Raw genomic sequence first — 14,850 nt, 5'->3', positions numbered from 1 at the left:
GTGACTGGTATTTAAAAAAAAAAAAATCAAAGTGTTTCCATCAGAGCATGTGGGGAAGTCAGGAAAGGCTCCCCCAATGGGAAGAGGGCCGAGCTGAGATCTGAAGGCAAAAAGAGTACGAGGTCATCTGAAGAAGGTGGGTGATTTGGGGAGAAGTCTTAGTGAAGAGGAGATCATGTGCAAGGGTCCTGAGGCCTAGGAGAGCAAAGTGCTTCTTAGGAATTAAAAGAAAGCTGGAAAAGCTGGAGTGCAGGCTGCAAAAGAGCACAAGGACTGGACCCTACTGGGCCCTGGTGGCCACATTAGGAATTTTAGCTCAATGGAAAGTCACTTCATTACTGTAAGAAGGAGAGTGGGCTGAAGGGTGGCAGGAGCAAGGGCAGGGAGACCATTTGGAAGGCCAGTGCAAATTTCCAGTGAGTCGTGCTACTAGGTGGCCTAGAGCAGGGGTGGTGCTGGTGGGGAGAGGTAGAAGGGCAGTGTGCTGGTGGTGGAATCCATGACTGGTTGGTTGGGTGTAGGGCATGATTAGGGAGAGGAGGATGTCAGGGTGCTGTTGGTGCCCATTGCTGAGCTGGGAAAGCAGGGGAGGGCAAAATCCACTGCTTGGATTTCCAGGAAATATCAACCTGGGTAGTGGGGGGGTGGGGAGTGGATATCATAAGGAATTGAGGTTTGAGGTTGGCCTTGAAGAATGAGTAGGCATTTTCTAGTTGGCAAGTTGGAAAAGGCATGCTAATCAAAGGGACAGGCATGCATAAAAACACAGAGGTATCACCAGAATAGTCCGAAGAAATACACACACACACACGACTAAAAGGGAAATTAATATGTGACCCACAAGTAACTTTGCTGGTTTCCTGATGTGCTCACATTTGTTTTGTGTTGCAGTGATTTGAAAACCTATAGTATACAGAATTTGTAAATAGGTAAAAATGTTTAAGTGTTTTTTTAAACCACAGACATATAAAATATAGAAATTCCTTTCTTTACTTCCATATCTTAAATTAGGGCTTCACATATGGCTCTTGATTTTGTTAATCTGTCTTCTTTCCAATAAAATGTAGCCATTTAGGGAGGACTTGGATTTTAGGTTTTTCCTTTGTGGTTTGACATCTGGATTTGGGATTAGTTGGCATTTTTAATTGACTAAAATAACTATGAATTTACTCTTGATTGAAATAGGAACATGTTGATTTCAGTTTAGCTTGGGAATTAAAATTGCAGGGTAGCCACATCCAAAAAGACTGAGTAATGCTAAGACCTATGTAACATATCAACTTGGTGGGAAAAAATAAGGTGGTGTCAATTTGATAGTTAATGTTTTTATAATAAATGCAGGCATGTTGATAGCAGGATCAATTTGGGAGAGATGGTACAGTCCTGGAATTATAAACATGGCCTCTGTGCACAGTATTGGCTTAAATCCTGGCTTTAACACCTGCTAGCCCTCCGAACACTCAGATCTCTTGAGTAATGATTGCTAGCTACTTTGCAGGATACAATACAATGGGGGTAATGTGCATGAAGCCAAGAACATAGTAAGTGTTCAGTAAACATTAGTGAGGACTTGGAGTTTTACCACCAATAGCATGCTAGACCTCAGCCATCCACAGAGAGACACATACAGTTGTGAAAGCTGATGCTGGGCTGTTATGGTAAAAGCAGGTACCAAATTTGCTTCCCCTGTGGCTGGAAGGAATCTTAAGACACCATCAAATTCTGTAATGTTGCTGACATTTTCTGGAGGAGAACTTTTTTTTTTTTTTTAATTTCTCTGAAGTTTTGGAATCATTAGGGAAGGAGGAGAGAGAACGACATCATTTTGATGGGGACATCCCTGAATTTAGAAGATGGCCAGAAAGCTTCCATCCCCGGAGATGAGGACCAGCCGTGGGTCCGCTTGCTGAGTTCTTGACATTCTGCCATAAGAATTGTGGGTGTGGGTGTGCGAAGCCGGCAGGAGAGAGATTATGCAACTATGTTTCTCTTTTTTGTGACTTCAGCTGATGTGAATGAAGGCCACAGAAAGCTGCCTCACTCAGTGGGAAATTGTTTTTATAATTACAGGTCTAGCCATTTTACCCTGAGTTTCTCAACTGCCACCCCTTCCACTCCAGCACAATCGGTGTGGAGAGATCTGCAGGGAAGGAAGTGACTGCTTATGTTTCTCCAGTGTGATGAAAGCACATGGTACAGGTAAAGACCTCCCAGACCTTTAACTATGAAAGCAACTGTCATTTAGCGTAAGTTTCCCAAGATGGTGCTGACGATGTTTGCCTACCTGGTCTCACACACACACAAACCCACTACGTAACTGTACACCCAGAGATTCACATATTCTCCGGGTACTCATGCTTTCTGTCTTGTAAAAATGGAACCCTTGCTTTTTTTTTGTGGGAAAGAAAAGAGCTTCTAATTATTTTGGGATCACTGTTTAGAATGGATGATAAAGCATTGATAAGAAAGAGAGAATTCTGATGATGGCGTTCAGAACTCAGCTGGGAGAAACGACCATCTGACAGCAGTAGGGAATAATATAATATGTACTAATACCTAACTTTTTTGTTCCTCTTGAATATGTAATAATGAACATCTTTTGATACCAATGGATATATATTTATAGCATGATATTTAATGATTATATACAGTGGACCATTGAATGCATATCCTAAAATTTATTTAATTGATCTCCTCTATTGGACATTTAGAGTGTCTGTAATTTCTTTATTTTGGGCTTTTATGCTATCATGAATGTTCTTATAGCTTTATATCAGTTGCCATTACTAGTGACTTCCTTAGGATACTGCCTTACCAGTAAATTGGAGAGTTTAAAAGTTTTCGAGTCTTAAGACTTTTTGATACTACTTGTTGCCAAATCATTTTTTCTATAAAGTCATTACCAGTTTATATTTCCAGAGGCAGTATATGAGAGTACCTGTTTCCATACAGTTTTGCCGGTGCTGAGAATTTTGAAAACAAAGTGTCTTGCCAATTGATTATGAGAAATGGTATCTCTGTCTTATTTTTATTTTATTTTATTTTATGTTATTTTATTTATTTATTTGACAGAGAGATCACAAGTAGGCAGAGAGGCAGGCAGGGGCGGTGGAAGCAGGCTCCCCGCCGAGCAGAGAGTCTGAAGTGAGGTTCAATCCCGGGACCCTGGGATCATGATCTGAGCTGAAGGCAGAGGCTTTAACCCACTGAGCCACCCAGGTGCCCCTCGGTCTTATTTTATTTTATTTTTTTTGCAAGGAGGTGTTCATTTGTAAATTTATAATTCATACTGCTTTGAAGAACCTTCCTCCAATAGACAGTAGCATGGGTAAAACTCACCAGTTTTTGACATTGGTGAGATAATACTTAAATGGAGAAGGCACGGAAGGGTCCTAGAGAATTTCGAGTGTTCCCCCTTTTTATGGCCAAGTATTTTCAACAACCACAGTATCACGAGATAGCAATTCTTTTTCAATTTTTTCATTTCTTAGTAAAAGTATTTGCTCATGGCCCACATTAAACACGGATCTAAAATTATTATGAAATTAAAAGTACAGGTATCTGTGTATATTTATTTATGCATGCACCTGCCCAATGTCGGGAGCCTGAGTCAATGTGATGATGACAGCTCCATACGATTCAGATCACCACAGAGAAGGTTCCAGATTTCTTGGATTCAAATTCCAGCTTCACTGTTCTCCTGAGGTGTGACGTTGGGCAACTTCCTTCACATCTCGAGTGTCTTAGGCTATAAAATTTGAAGAATAATAGTACTTACCTCCTTGGGTGTGGTTGCAACAAAACATAGGTGAAATGTTGAAAATTATTAAAAAATCCCATTTCAAAACCATAATTGATGATAGTAGAAAATGCTTAGGATAAATGGAAAAAGAAACCAAAATACGACACTTAAACATAGCATACCTCAGTCTTGTTTGTACACATACAAAAAATGTTACTTTTTTCTTCTGCCTCTTTCTTTTCATCCTCCTCTGGCATCCCCACCCCCTAATGTGTAATATCTTTCTAAATGGGTTTAATTTGAATTAAGGGAGTCATCGCCGTTCTGGAGAAAGTGTCCGACCGAAGTCTGCAAGTCAGAGAGAGCCATTCACCCACAGAGCGGTGACATCTGTTGATGTCCCCTGGCCCCTGGGACCCTGGGAGCAGCCCTTGCATGAGGGCAGGCTGCATAACTCCTGTCCCCCAGTGAGCGCCTCAGGTCAGGCAGGCTTCCTGGCCTCTTTGAGCTGCACGTGGAGAATCTCCATCTGGTCCGTGCGTGAGCCGTCGGCCCCATCTCTTCCCCCACAATAAACAAGCTTCCTTTCCCTAATTAAATGAACGAGAAGGTAAAGTGAGAGACCTCCCCCCACCCCCAGCTGTTAGGAAGCATATGTTTCATCCCACATAAACACAGAAGGGAAACCTGTGGGGTTGTGCGGTGCCTCCATCCTTTAGCTACATCAGTCGGTTGAAAAATAAAAGGAAAAAGAGGCAACAGATGATTTGACGTTAGCGAGACAAATACAAGGCCATTCGGCGAGCTTCGGCTAACGCTCTGCACTGGCCTGCCCCGCAACCCTTGCGTGTGAATCCGCACGTTTGCTTTGGCCCACGCTTACAGTCTAATTTGAACAGCTCTGTATTTTTCAATATGAGGAAGAACCTCTGAGTTCCTAATTAAGACAGTTTAGCTTAAGAATTCCTCTTTAATGGCTCATAAATTATTCTCCTGTAAATGATCGTGAGAGCGAATAAGAAAATGCAACTTGTATTTGTATACATACATCGTTATTTTGATTAAATGAGTGAGTGCATAAAGGGAGAGAGGACAAGTGTGTCGGCAAATATGGGTCAGGGAAAGAGTTCACGGTGTCCTGCCAGACTTCAGCGAGGCGGCTCACGGGCGTAGGTAGGAAGGCTGGACGTCATGGTGGTAAGAACGGTAATGGCACTGCCATATGGAACATTTGGTATTTGGATAGCACTTGGACTCCTCCTGAACTACAGAATCAATAGGAACTCAAACACCGAGGAAGAAACCGTTCCCTTGCTGCAGATCACTGGCTGGGCCGCAGAAATGCCGATGTGTGGATTCTTTAGGGCTTTACCTTCTCTAGGAAGGCAGAAGAGTGGGGGGACTATCCCATCATATTTAACTGTGCTGTGGCCTCACACCTGTGGTCCCATCCTTTTTGCTTATTTCTATAACCAAACCATTTTTTTGCAATCGTGGAGGAAATCTGTCTGCAAGACCAGGTCAAGACCACTGTTGAAAACTCAGTTCGCAGAGTCCCATGGGGCTTGTGGAGTGGTGAGGACTCTGCTGGTACAGAGTGAATTGTAAGAGGCTGAGACCCTGTCTTCACATTCTTACTCCATTCAGTCCCGTTTTACCCATTTATTCATTCAGCAAATACCTCATTGGTAGGGGTACTATGTACTGGTATGGGTCTAAGCACTAGAGACTGGGAATGTAACAAGATAGACAGGAAGCCTGCCCTAAGGGTGTTCCCATTTCCAAGGGCAGCACCATCCATAGCATCAGAACCTAGTTCAGGTGGACCTGGAGCTGAACTGGGCTGTTTTAAAAGGAGGTAGAGAATGCATCTGAAATGAGAGAACCCAATGGAGAAAGACCCATTGATCTGAAAGGCAGAAAGAACCAGAGAACGGTCAGCCATTGGCCGTGAGGTGTTGGTTACTAACAGCAGTACTGGATTGGGAAGGGAGTAGAAGGTGGAGAGAGAAGAAGCTGCTTTAGTACTCTGCTTGGATGCACATGGTCAGGGCCAGGAACATTCCAGCAGCTACGGACTCAACGTAGGTAGGTCATCGAAATGGTGCCCGCGATTGGCAAGCCATATTTTAAACCGTCGTGGAATGAATATGTTGTTGTCTACGACTCTGTGAACGTGCTAGACGGAGGGGTGGGCGGCCCACAGTAGATGGCAGCAGTTGCTGTGTTCAGCCACGACCCAAAGAATGGGGGGAAAGGTTGATTTACCAGAAGCTGCGTACCTTATTCTGATTTTGATTAACCGCATCCTTTTTCTTACCTTATCCACCGTCATTCGTGTTATAAGGGGAGATTAAGTATACAATTAATTCTACCTTTCGTGCACAAGCATAGTTAACTTTACGTGGTTAACTTGAAACGGACAAAAGTTCCCGATCAAAATAGTCTCTTTGGCCGTCACATCTTGGTCTCTCCAGTATTTGGTGGCCTTCTGCTCTTCTTGTTTCTGGGACTGAAACCAGAAACAAGATTCTTGGTTCTTCTGACTTTCTTCTCTCCATTCCCGGGTGATTTAGTGGTCTCTTAAATAATAAGATCTGCTCAAGAGATTTCTTTTGTCTTCTTTGGCCTCCAGCATGGGTTTGGTAAAAGCTTCATTTCTGGCTTTGGATTGACTATCACTGGCGTGGGGGTGGCTTTTTCTCTATTTTGTCTCTCCCTGGTCAATGGCTTTCTTCTGGGGCTCCAACCTCTACCATATATTTTACCCAAATGCTTTTTCCTTCTTTGACTTGCCCATTTTAGTTGCTTATCCCACTTCCCAACCCAACCCACCCAACTACCCAACACATGCATGTACTATGCATTCTGCATAGTACCTCAGCAACGCACATTTCTATGGTTAAGAAAACCCTGTTGCTATTCGTTAAATATTTAAAATAGACATCTCCTCCAAACTTATCTTCCAGCATCGATATGTTCTTCCGTTTTCCACTCCAGTTCCTGAAAAAAAAAAAAAAAAAAAAAAAAAAAAACCTCCATAATTCATAGCCACTTTGGGGGAAGGTATTTATTTTGAAACACTTAATGATGTGTTTCATAGCAAAATGAAAAACGTAGAGACAAAGACTCAAGAGTACATAGTGTTTTAGATGTAGGCCTAGCTTTTCAAAACTATTGTGGAGTGTGTTTGAGTTTCTAAAATAATTTACCAGACTCCCGTGTAAAGCACTTTATTCTTTGAAAGCCTTATAAATCATGTGATTTTGTCAATGCACAGACCTTCACATGGTTCCTTTACCTCATGAAATAAGGTAGATTATTGTGTCACCTATTGGAGGAAAACATGTAAGAAAATGGTTGACTCCAAAGCCTACCATTTTGTCTTTGGGACCCTGAGGTGGAAAGCTGCAGAAATCCTTTCCTCTCGACGACATTGATGCTGCCCTTGACATTGGTACACTGCACTGTTCCAAGTGTAAGCAGTGAGTAGAAAGAGAAATATCAAAGGGTCAGTTTTCTGGAGTACCTTTCAAATTAATGCTGTTTGGTTTTTTTTCCCCCTTGTAGAGTTCATCAATGGAGATGAAACATTTAAACACGTTTTCTGAATTGTAGAATGTTAGGTATGATAGCTTCCGATGTTGTAGTACTTGGACGTGGAAGGGAACCTGAAGATCATTTAGTCGCCTTGACTCCCTACCTCAAGACCCCCTCCAATTTAGGATTTCACTACGTGTTTTAGTAAAATTGGGAGAGGTAGCGTTCATGACGTGGCGGCTATATTTGGTCCTGCTGTTTTCTCTTCAGAAAGATTCTGTCTTCTCTAGCGTTCATTTTCCTGTTCTTTAAAGTGAGGACAACAGGTCACTGTGAAGATCATATACATACAGACCTTTGCACATTTCCTGGCCTGGTGCTGTGTACTGCTGCTGCTTCTACTCTGCTTCTCCCTCTATTTCCACTCTGGTTTCTTGCTCACAGAGATCAACTTTAGATCCCGAGTGTCTAAAACAAATGAAGGGTCACCAAACAGAACAAGAAATTTAGTGCCGATACCACATGCTTTAGAAGCTGGAGCTGTCTTTGGTCCCCCAGGCAGAGCTGTGATCATTTGTGCATGTCTGTGGCTGAACCCAAGTTCAGCTGGTAAGCCCTTGGCCTGGGGGTCTGGATGATCAGGAGGGCCACATACACTGCGCCTCCAAATATTATATCTGTATCGAATGGGTTACTCTCTGCGGCCTCTTCCCTTCTAAAAATGATCATCATCTTCCATTCTAGATGTTTTAAGGCTTTGAAGTCCCTGTAGGAAAGAACCTGGGAAAAGTCCTAGTCGGTCTTTATATTCTCTTGGCACATTTGAGTATCTGCGTGCCGTGTTTTCTGGTAGGTTCCCCTGTTCACGCTCAGGTGGAGTTGATGACCTGCTCCTCCAGGAATGATAAGACAGAATAAAACAAAACACTCCCTTCCTGCATAAAGGCGTCCCCCCCTCCCCCAGATGCTTAACCTCTGAAGCTAGCGTTTCAGATGATATCAAGGGAATAACACTTCACTTGCCACTGAAATACAGCCGTCTCGGGAGTAGGATTTGGCAGCTGAGTTACAGTCAAGCTGCAGTACTTACATGACAGTTTGGGGAAAGGAGCGAGACAGAAATAGCAGATTCCAAAATAATCCAATTAAAACAGCAGGAAAGCGGAGTTGGGCGGCAAGAAGGGAGGGGTGGGGCACCCGGAGCGGGATCATTGCTAAGGTTGACGGTGTGGCCAGCGGCCTTGGCAGCCCCACGCTGACCGCCGCGAACACTCCCCTACGCTCACGCCAAAGAGGGGTCTCGCCCGATGTCCCATTAAGCTGTCATCTGGGGATTTTCTCTCTCTTTCTTTTCCTCGTGGTCTAATTATCGGGCTGTGTCGGCACATAAATAGATCTGTCTGTTTGGAGCTACTTTTCCTTTTGCCTCCCTCGTAGGGATTATATCGTGTTCAGTATTTATGACATCAGAATGTACTATGCTGAGAAGTCATTCTGTTGAGGCACCTTCTGAAAGGCTCAGGAAGAATGAGCTGGCAGACGACGCTTCTGTTTCATTCAAGGGTCTTCATAATAACAGTGGCCGGAAAGGAAAATTCAAGAAATGTGCATGCTAGACAAAGGCCATTGAATAAACATGTAGAACTCCTTAGATTTTTCTGGGGTGGAAGGTAACCACTGTGAATGCTGTTAGAATAAGGACATGGAGGGGCACATGGCTGGTGCAGTTGGTTAAGTGTCCGACTCTTGGTTTTGGCTCAGGCCGAGACCTTGGGGTTCTGAGATCGAGTCCTGCGTCGGGCTCCATGCTTGGTATAGTCTGCTTGGGATTCTCTCTCCCTCTGCCCCTCCAGTGTGTGCTTTCTCTCTTTCTGGAGTAAATAATAAATCTTCAACAAACATAGCAGTAGCAGTGGTTAAAATTGAAAAATACTGAGTAATGTGTGCAAGAATAGGAATTTTTAAAAAGCAAAGAATAAGAATTTTAAAAAAGCAAATAATTTTTTAAAAGCATAGAAATAATCAGATAATTTGATAATAGGACATCTGATCTCTCAAAAGGGAGGTTTGGGGATGAAGGAAGCAGGTGCTAAAGGAATGTGGGCATTTTAAGTTAACCAGAAAAGAGAGAACTTTAAAAAGAAATATACGGCTTCAAGGGTTAGTTACATTTAGAGGCACATACAGTCTTTAGCAGTGAGCAGAGTTCATACATCCTACTATTATAAAAATGGAACTGATGAATTCAGGAAGAATTAAGTAAAATTCATGTCATGGGGAAAAATGATACTTGGTATCAGAAATTCTGGTTTTGAGTTTCAGTTGTATAATTTACTAACTCTGAAATCACTTAAAATCTGAGGGTTGTTTTTTTTTTTTGTAATCTACAAAACGGAGACAATTGTATCTAATAGGGTGTTATCAAGATGAAGTGAGGGACGCTTGGGTGGCTCAGTCTGTTAAGCCTCTGCCTGCAGCTCAGGTCATGATCCCAGGGTCCTAGGATCGAGTCCCGCATCGGGCTCCCTGCTCAGTGGGGAGTCTGCTTCTCCCTCTGCCTGCCACTACCCTGCCCCCTGCTTGTGTGCTCTCTTTCTGTTTCTCAAATAAATAAAATCTACAAAAAAAAAAAAAATAGAGAGAGAGAGATATCAAGGAGGTAGGGCGTAAAAAATGTTTTGTGAACTCTGACGCCTGCTCCATGCTATTTCTGTCAGTGTGCAGTGTGCTTGCGGTGTGGGGAAGGTATCAGGGGCCGTGATCACCTTCGAGATCACCTATTAGAATACCCCCTGGAGAACCAGTCATGGACAGGGGGAAAAAAATCTATTGTGAAAACACTGAAAAATATTCACGAATTATTATTATTTTTTCCTGCTCCTCATTTTTCTGGCCCAGCACCCTTCTGTGTATATGGGATTTTTCCAAAATGTTTCCGTTGAATTCCATAACAGAGTTGTCCACTCTCTCTCGGGGCTTTACACCACATCATTTTATAGTAATTTCTTTTTTCTCTGAGTCAATGTTGAATAAAAGCCTAATGAAAAGGAACGCTCTTTTGTTACATTTAATAATGCTCCTTTTGGGGGGTCCGTGGGGGAGAGATGGGGCAGGGCGGTGTGCAGGCTAGGAACAAGAGGAAGGTAAGTAGGATGCTGAAGGAGGAAGGCTTGAAGCGGGAAAGGTGAAACACGGTAAAGCTTCATCAGCGTGGGCTGGCGCGCCCAACTTCCCTTTATGCGGCAGCCCATGTGTCTCCTTGGCTTCTGTTTCTTAATCACAGACGCCATGAAGTGTCTTCTTGGCTTTTTTTTTTTTTTTTTTTTAATGCTTTCTATCTTAATCTCCTACCAAAGGTAACAAAAGGAAAGCCACCGGATTGCATGCTGTGTGGTGTGTCTGTGTGTGTGTGTTCGTGTGTTCATGGACATGTCAGGCAGCGGAACAAGCTAGATTTCTACGTGAATACGGACATGGGGATGAATCGGCATGCCTATGAGGCTGTGTGTGTGTGCATCCGTGAATGTGCGTGCATGCATGGGGATAGCCACAGACGCGACACGTAGGTGTGTCTGTGTTGCATCTGTTGTATACACCCTAACATAGAAAAGACACATGGATAGGACTTAGAAAGGGCGCAACGGCATATACTGTTGCAACCAAAGTGCATGATGTAACATCAGGCATGTTGGAGAGCGTTTGCTTGTTCATCACAGAGAACAATGGTAGGAGTTAAATAGTAACAGGTTGAAGTGTCAAGAAGTATCTAAAAATACAAATTCTCTATTGTTTGCGGCTCTTGCAATAAGGCAAGGTCTCTTTGTGTGTTGGATGTGTCTCTGCTTGCTGGGAGTTCAAAATGCTTTGGATAAAGAATGTTACAGAGTGTAATTTGTGACAGAAGATGTGCCCCAATTGTTTGTTTAGTATTCTGGAGGATGTCTGCAGGTCTGAACGTGGAAAAGAACAGCTTTGTTTGGAAAATACAGTAGGAGCGGTACAAGAAAACTGAATTAAGTAAAGAAACTTAGGGAGTGCATCTCTGATTGATGATGCTTCTTATTTGCTCTTCATTATTCCCTGTGAAGGCATAAAAACTATGAAATTGCATTTGGAAACTGGATTAAGATAAATGGCTTCTCAGATTTTTTTTTTTACCTTAGCTCTTTCCAATTTTCTTCGTAAAGCATATAGTCACTATATAAAGAGTCTGTGTTTATTACATTAAATCTTTCTAAAAAGCATGCCCTTGAGGTTTGATTTTAAGAATTAGTTTAGATGGGTATACCTGCTAACCGTGTTACGGTATTTGTCTCTAGATATTTTATATGCCCACTTATTTTTATTATTTTATAGAGCAATGGAGTAAAAGGGAATGAAACATTGTTTTTCTTAAGGCAGTTTTTTTTTCTCCTACCACCCTACTCTTTTTTCTCCAGGCAGAGTTTACTGTAGTCACATTTGAGCTCTTGTGTTATTCCTCCAAATATTTTTTTAAGTGCGTTTTCCTTTTTTTTTTAAATTTTTTAAGATTATTTATTTATTTGACAGAGAGAGAGCGATCACAAGTAGGCAGAGAGGCACGCGGAAGCAGAGGGGAGCAGGCTTCCCACTGAGCAGAGAGCCCTATGCGGGACTCAATCCCAGGACCCTGAGATCATGAGCCGAAGGCAGACACTCAACCCACTGAGCCACCCAGGTGCCCCACTCCAAATATTTTTATCAGGGACTGGTAGATACATACACAGGAGTCTCTATTAACTAGACTGCAAATATGAAATAAGGAACTGTTTATTTGTTGTAACTCTGGCACCTAAGTTAAGGCCATGAACATTATCGGTGGAGTGACTGAATCAGTCAGTCAGTCAATGAGTCAGACACCTACTGTGTCCCTATCATTGTCTTAGACACAAGGGAAAATATCTAAGAATAGGATGTGACCATATTTGCTCTAATCGGGCCTAAAATTTAGCTGGGGGTTAGATCAGCTCTCATGATGAAATAATAGTGGACTGCAACCCAAAGAATAAAATAAATCTCCATGAGTCCATATTGATATAAGTAAATAATTGAATAAGTAAATTGGTAGGGCAAAAGAATTCTCCTTATGGAAGAATTCCAATAAATAAACAAATAAATGAGAGGCATCATTAGAACCCATAGCAGTAGATGTCATAGGGAAGTTCCACTGATGAATGCTAGAGCTGGTGAGCCAAAGATTAAGGAGAAACAGCATATGTGTAGCATCGTAAACTATCTCCCTCCAAAATACTTAGTAATTACAAAAAGAAGTAGGTAACTCCACCTAGAGAATCCTGACGGACTTGCCTTAACTGAGTAAGTTTTAGGGTCACCAATAATGCATACCGACATTGGGTGCCCCTTCATGGGAGATGCTGAGAAGGACACACCGCTGCTGTGGTATCCTTCCCACTCCTGCATCATCCCACTCAAACCCAGAGAAAATAGCCAACCCAAGTTGAAGAACATTCTAGAAAATGGCTGATGATGAGTACTCTTTGAAAGTGTCATGGTCTTAAAGATAAGAAAGGATTGAGGGACTGCACAGATTGGAGGAGACAGGATATGTACAGGTCCTGTGAAAACCTAGATGGGCTTCTGAAACAGAACAAGGATGTGAGTGGAAAAAACTGGTGAAATCCTAAGAAATTCCATGATTTAGTTGGTAGGGTTGACCAGGCTTAATGTTTTAGTTTTGATCATTGTCCCATGATTATGTAAGACTTGAACATAAAGCCTGGTGCTGGGGACAAGATAACTCAGTACTATTTTTGCAACTGCCTATAAATCTAAAATTATCTTTATGAAAATCTAGCTGAGGACACAGTACCAATCCCCAAGGAGCAATACATGACCGTATACAACCAAGAATTTGCAGGAGGCAAATGTTGAGAGGAAGAGGGTATGGCTGGAGGGGTGAGGGGTCAGGACGAGTTTCATAGGAGAAGCACCTTGAAAGCAGGTGTAGAGATGATGGATGGTGCAAACAGGGATAGGTCTGGGGGTACCTGGGGGGCTTAGTTTGTTGAGCGTTCAACTCTATTTCCGCTCAGGTCATGATCTCCGGGTCATGAGCTCTAGCCCTATGTCAGACTCCATGCTCAGTGGGGAGACTGCTTGAAGATTCTGTCCCTCTCCCTCTGCCCCTTACCCCCTATGTGCGCACTCTCTCTCTCTCTTTCAAATAAATATATTTTTTAAAAAAGGCAAAATAGGGATGGATCTAGGAGCAGGGACAAAGGCTCAAGGGAGGGATGTAGGTCACCTGTGTGGGAAAGGTGGAGGGGCCGGCCGAGGGATGTGTGCATTGTTGCTGGAGATCAGCATGAAAGGAAGCTGGGCCCGAGGGGAGGACAGAGTAGAGGACGACTAAGTTGTGGCATTGGAGTTTGAAGCTCATGGGGCAGGTGACGTGGTTGCAAATTCTTGCTCGAGGAAGTGACCCAGTGAGCTGGTACATATGTAAAATTGGCAAAAGCATGTCGAGCTGGCTGGGACTTGGGAAAGATGAGGACAGATGAGTTAGGAGTGAGAGCTGCCGCCCAGCCATGGCCAACCTACTGAGTTTTTCAGCATTGCAGTGGCCGGTGAGTCCTTGGACTGCGTCTCCTTTGAGCTATTGGCAGACAAATTTTCCTAAGACAACAGAGAATTTTCCTGCTCAGAGCATCGGGGAGAAAGGATTTGGTTATAAAGCTTCCTGCTTTCACAGGATTGTTCCGGGTTCTCTGCACTGGGGTGGTGACATCGTCACTTGCCGTCACAGCCTGGGAGGCCGGTCCTTCGGCGGAGAGAAAGTGGATGATGAGAATTTCATCCCAAAACACACGGGGCCAGGCATCTTGTCCATGGGGGATGCTGGCCCAACACAAATGGTTCCAGGGTGTTCATCTGCCAAGCCTGAGTGGTTGGATGGCAGGTGTGTGGTCTTTGGCAAAGTGAGCGAGGGCAGGAGGACTGGGTCCAGGAATGCGGCACTTTGGGTCCAGGAGTGGCAGGACCAGCAAGAAGATCACCATTGCTGACTGTGGACAAATGTAAATCTGGCTTGCGTGTTATCTTAGCCACCCGACCATTCCTTCTGTCCTCAAGAGAGCCCCCCATCACCCCCAACTGCTCCAAACATCCTATAAGCTGTGTGTTCTCGCTAGGGTCCTGTGGATCCATATTTTCCTTAACTCCCCTCCAAGTGTAGCTGGACTGCAGAGTTAACTAAACAGTATCAGACCTCTTCTCACAAGAGGCCCTAAGAAGCTATTCATCTGAGGCCTGGGGTGGGGCAGGAGGGTCATTAAAAAGAAGTAGGAGCCTATCTAAAAGCACTGGAAGAGGTAGACTTGTAGAAATTAGTGGTGGATGGATGTCGGGCATGAAGAAGGAGAAGTCAAAGATGATTCCCTGGTCAAGATCAAAGGACAGACAGGTGATGCAGGTGTCTGTAATTGAAATAATTCCATCAGCAGGTATTTGAGGATGTACATTGAGGAATTGTGTGTTCTAGGCAAAGAAGGGGGATGAAAAAGCTGCCAGTGAAACACGAACAGGAA

At 43.3% G+C, this 14,850-nt stretch overlaps 1 protein-coding gene and 1 pseudogene across 2 annotated transcripts in view; both read left to right on the top strand.

Moving 5' to 3' along the window:
* Nucleotides 1-14,850, top strand: part of ATXN1 (ataxin 1) — a 317,212-nt gene that overhangs the window by 77,163 nt on the left and 225,199 nt on the right. For both annotated transcript variants that reach the window (XM_044259362.1, XM_044259353.1), the window contains exon 3: nt 2,071-2,199. The gene's annotated coding sequence lies outside the window, so the exon portion shown is untranslated. The remainder of the gene's footprint in view (nt 1-2,070; nt 2,200-14,850) is intronic.
* On the top strand, nt 10,756-14,394 carry LOC122908492 (annotated as a pseudogene).

This window comes from Neovison vison, chromosome 1, assembly GCF_020171115.1.
Source record: "Neovison vison isolate M4711 chromosome 1, ASM_NN_V1, whole genome shotgun sequence".
NCBI lineage: Eukaryota > Metazoa > Chordata > Mammalia > Carnivora > Mustelidae > Neogale > Neogale vison.
This window is presented reverse-complemented; position numbering and strand designations above follow the sequence as displayed.